The sequence below is a fragment of the Echinops telfairi genome, unplaced genomic scaffold (genome assembly GCF_000313985.2).
Source record: "Echinops telfairi isolate 266 unplaced genomic scaffold, ASM31398v2 ScPeMD7_25;HRSCAF=90, whole genome shotgun sequence".
NCBI lineage: Eukaryota > Metazoa > Chordata > Mammalia > Afrosoricida > Tenrecidae > Echinops > Echinops telfairi.
In genome coordinates this window covers 12328166-12333565 of record NW_022103922.1, presented here as the reverse complement: position 1 = coordinate 12333565, position 5400 = coordinate 12328166, and positions in this window count along the sequence as shown.

Here is a 5400-nt window from a genome sequence, read left to right as displayed (position 1 = left end):
TTTATATTAGATAGTACAAAGGCAGCCTGCAGGTTAGGAACAAGATCAGTTATGTGTCTTTAAAATTTTAATATGTAAGTTAGAACTGGTGCATATGATTGTTATTTGATCTTATTTTAGAGCGCAGCTTATCAAATTGGGTAATCACTGAATCACCTAGGGAAATGGTGGCAGTAAATATATCTGGGCTCAAATTGCAACCTAATAAATCAGAATCTCCAGAAGGGGGCGCCCAGGGGTCTCTAGTTTCACCAGATCTCCGGATGATTCCAAAGTTGAGCGCCTTCTGGGAATCTAGGCTTTGGGGCTGGAAAAGTCCGGAGGCCTTTTCAGTGATATAAAAGCTGTATTACAGCAAAGGAAGGTGATGATGATGAAGAATTTGTTTTTAAAAAGGTTGTGGCCATTGTTTCAATGTAAGGGCACATTTACATAACAATATAGGCCAAATTAGAGCTTGGTTCATAATCTGGGGAGAACTGTATTAGAAACACACTCATGAGGGAGAAAAACGAGACATCTACTCTGGGTCTACCTTGCTACTGAGATTATTCCAAAGAAATTAACTAGTTTCCCTATCGCCTCGTGTTTATATGATAAATGAAAAAATACAATGGGCCTTATGTCCAGATTATTAAGTGGAAGGAGAAGATTCAAAGATTAAGTTTTCCCCATTCCCGTGACTACCTAAGCAAAGGACACATTTAACAGAATGCATACAATCACAGGAGTTAATACAGGGGTTTTTATTACTTCAAAAAGGGGGTGGGCTCTTTTATTAGAGCTAAAATAATGAAACAGGCACACAAAGCAAACAGGAGAAACTGCAATAGTAATGAGAGAAAGGTAATGAGTAAAGTAGGCCTTGCTTACTTGTATCACATTTAGAAAACCAAGGAATGAATGCTTCAGGCCTGTTTTCAAGGAATTTTGGTTGAAACTCACCTGTTTTATTATATGGTTATAATTAACTGGGGATTTAGGGAAGTGTTTTAATTTTTATGTGAATACAGGGTATATTTCTAGTGCCATACTCTATCTTAGTTGGTTTTATTGATCTGCAAAATTGAATGGCATGTCAGTAAAATCTGAGTTTGGAGGACATATGTCTCAAAGAGGTGGAAACGATCTGAGTGTGTCAGAGATTTGTTCAATAGTGTGTGAAACATGTGGGAACAAATCTGAACTAACAAACTTCAAGATATGATTAGCGCTAGTATTAAAGTGTTTTCTTAGAATTATATACATGTCTATCAAAACAGATCTTCAAAATAGTGAAAAAAATTAAGTTGATAAACAACATTTTAATATAATTTTTCTTTTAGCTTACCTTTTAAATTGTATTTGAATCCTTTGCTTCCAAAACAAACAAATGCACTGCCTCTGAGTCCATTCTGACTCATGCCCACACTCGGGACAGGCAGAACTTCCCCACGGGATTTCAAGGAAGGGTATGAACCTTAAAGGGAGCAAAGAACCTCTTCTTTCTCCCTCAGAGAGACTGGTGGATTTGAACCACAGAACTTGACAGTTAGTAGCCAATGCTGATCTTGCAGTCAATTAATATAGCTCTTCTTATTATAAATCCTTGTGCAGTCTATTATAGTTCTGGACTTTATGCCTGTGGGTATAATCACATATTGGAGGGGCTTCTCTACTATACTGGATAGAATAATATTAGTAGTGGATGAACCAAGCCATACCTTTGTTTCTTTGCACTCTACCAGAGGGTGTGGCCATCCTTTGTTTGCTAGGGGATCCAGTCTGCAAAGTCAAAACCAGATCTCCATCAAAGCCACACTTCTGTTTCTTGACCGAGCTTTGTTAGGAGCAAGAAGACCTTCATTGACGTTCTATAATTTTGACTTCTGACTCTGGACCCTGCCTTTGGTTAGCCTCTTCCTGATCTTCGGATTTGGACCCTAACAGCACCCACAGCCATATGAGACATGGACGTTTCGGGAATTTCTATGAGACATTACAGTGAATTGCAGAACCCACAACACAAGGGACACTCGAGAGGAGTGAGGGGGAAAAAAAGAACACTGGAAGAATTGGACATTTGGGACATCCTTAATCTCCAACTACTTGGGACTCAAGCTCACTGCCATTAAGTAAAGTCCAATTCATATGGACACAGTGGGACGGAGCAGACTGCCCCTGTGAGGGTCCGAGCCTGTTTACAAAAGAGAGTTTCACCTTTCTCACAAGGATGAGCACCTGGTGGTTTCAAACTGCTGACCTTGTGGTGATCAGTTCAATGCATGAACCACTACACCACCAGGGCTAGTCTAGTATTAATTCTTCTAAAATAAATTGTTAGTACAGTTGATGTCAGTATGATGGGGCTCACTGTAATGGCTTAGTGTATGGGGAAATGCGATGTTTGGAGAAAAGGAAGAAGCAGGAAAATGAGAAACTTTTGGTTTCTGCACAGAATAAAGAACGATCACGGATGAAAGTAGCAGTTATGTTGCAATCCATTACCCAAGCAACAGCTATTCATGGAATACAGAGTTGGTGGATTGTCCTCCCGCGGAGAAATGGGATTGCTGGATGCACATGCAAACACAAGGTGATCCGGAAGGATCCAGACTGACAAATCCTTGCTTTCTGTTGTCATAGCACCCGAAAAGGCTGGGAAAAGGAATGTACAGTGGAATCCGTTACTCGACCGCATCAGTACGCGGCAGAATCGGATTTCGACGCGAAAGTCGAAAACATTTTGCATCGGAGCTTGAACAAAACATCAGAATCTGACCCAACACACGTGATCTGTGTCAGTCAGCAAAGGCAGTTCGTGTTTCGGTCACTGGGTGTTAATTGACGCTGTTAGCACGCATTGTTTAAACCTTTTGCAGCTGTGTTCCAAGCCCTTTGCTGTGATTTTCTTAGTTTTTGTGACTTTTTGTACTGTTTTTAGATAAAAAATATGGGTCCTAAGAAAAAGTTTTTTGAAAAGAATTACCAAAATAAGAAACCGGTTAACCGTGTTATCGATATTGTTGATAATTTCGTAAATCCTTTTCGAAAACAGTTAAGGAAACGCCAACAGCAGACCACCTGAGACCGATTTCTTTTTTCATTTTTTTTTAGAGAAAGCCAGCCAGGTCCTAGTGAAAAACGGCGAAAAAAGGGTCAGAAACCTCCTGAGAAGCAGCTACCAGTTGATTTTTTGGAAGGGGCTTCCCCTTCCAAACATTGACTCTCTCTCCCTCCCTCCTCTCCACATCCGTGTCCACGGATCCAGATCCTCATCCGTCTCAAGGTATGAGCCATACTGTAGTTGTTAAAAAAAGTTTTTAATGTTGTGTTTCTTATTTAAATTATATTATTTAACTCTGAACTTATTTACTTTGAAGTTTCTGTGTAGTGTTTTGTATAAGAAGGCAAGGTTAGGGTAAAAACTTGGTGGTCGGGAGCATTATAATCCATTTTCAGTTATTTCTTATGGGAAAATTAATTAGGAACTTGACTCTATTGCATCTGGGCGCTCTTTCCAGAACAGATTAGCTTCGAGGTCCGGGTTCCGCTGTAGTTTCAAAGTGTCGACCTGAACGAAGGCAAGAACTAGGTCCTTCAAAGCTAGGCCCTCTCGTTTCACAGCTGACTCCGAAAGAAAACTTGTGTCCGAACAGCAGGAAGTACCGCGAAGCCCACTGGTGACCAAAGCAGTACTCCGGGAAGGGAACAGGGGTCAACAGGGATTTTTTAAAACCGGGGGTAGAGTGTAAAGGAGTTGGTGTAAGAGTGACTAATTTAGGCACAGTGTGTATAGTTGGAATACTGCTGACTGGAAGATTATATTCGGATTGATACAGGACCCACAGTTCACTATAGAACGGCCACCTAGAGGGGACAGCCAGCCTGGTAAACTGGTTAAAATGTGTTTACCTGAGAGAGGAAGCTGCCCCACTCCTCCTCAAAGACTCACTGGAACAGGCCACAGAAACACCTAATGTGTCCCTTTTGCAAGCAGTGCTAGATGGACGTTATGGTGATCAGGATCTTCATCCCATAGCAGTGGCACTAACAGCAGTCCTGACAGATGTGATCGTCAAGGGAGCACCTTCTACACGGGCACAATCTGTAAATTTAATGCTGTGAAACAAAGCAGTAATCTGAGAAGCAGTCTCAATTTAATGGGTCTGTTTGCTGAACGAGTGTTCTGTATTTTTATATCTAGGTTCTAATATCTATGGAAACACCGACAGAGAACTCATGGCAATATTAATTAGTAAAAGGTTTAAACATGAATAGGTTGTAATTCTCAGGATATAGTTGTTCATCAGAACATGTTCCAAAGTTCTTTCAGAGCTGCTAATAAACCCCCAAAGGGCATACCGCTCTCCTCTAAGGCTCAGCCAGCAGGCAATCAGCTCCACTTCGTGGGGAAGCAAGCCTAGCTCCCCCAGTTAAGTGCCCAAAGGCATCCCACTCCATAAACTGGCCTCCTGCCTCAAAGCACTCCGCTCTCCTAGCTCTATGAGCGGGGAAACCCACGCGTCTACTTCGTGCCCTGGTTCTGGTTCTGCTCTTGTTGCTCTTCTGATGCCACAGCCATCTTCTGGATTCAGGATCCTCACAGCACAGGGATCTTAGAGTCCAGAGGACACTGCACCACTAGCTCTTGCTGGTAGTGAAACCCCACCTCCTTCTCCTCAGAGGGTGACTTTTATATGCAGAAGGATGGCAGGCAAAGTATTCTCTTCACAATTACTCACAGGTGAATCATATCAGGATCCCCGTCCCCTCCCGACTTCTTACCACACACATGCAGAAGAAAAAATCATTTGGATGGCATAGCGGTTTTCAACCTGTGGGTTGAGACCCTTTGGGGGTCAAACGATCCTTTCACAGGTGTCACCTGATTCATAACAGTAGAAAAATTATAGTTATGAGATATAAATGGAAATAATTTTCATTGCAAAATGTACTTGTTTCTGATATCAATGATACCTATATGATATTCTGTAGTTGGAGCATTTTGTGGGATCATTTGTCTTTGGAATGGACACAAGTATGGATCTCTTCCTGTCAGTTGGTCAAGTAGCTGTCTTCCAAATTTCCTGAATATCTCTCTACCTAGTATTAGGTCTCCATAACTAAACTTGCAAAATTGAAGGTCTGTAAGTCTGCCTGTAGGCTGTTATTGGTTGAATATGCTAAATGGAAACAATTGCAATTGCCTGAATCTAATCAGATTATTAATCTCAAATTGTACAGGGTACTTGGCAGACAAAAGGAGATCGCTGATTTGATTAATGATATGCTAAATGCTGCAGTGTTGATGCCAACATATTATCAACAGTCCTGTATCACTGGTAAAAAACAGATAGCTCATGGAGATTAACATTTTAAGGCCTAAATAAAGTATGGCCACCTATGGCTCCAGCTGTT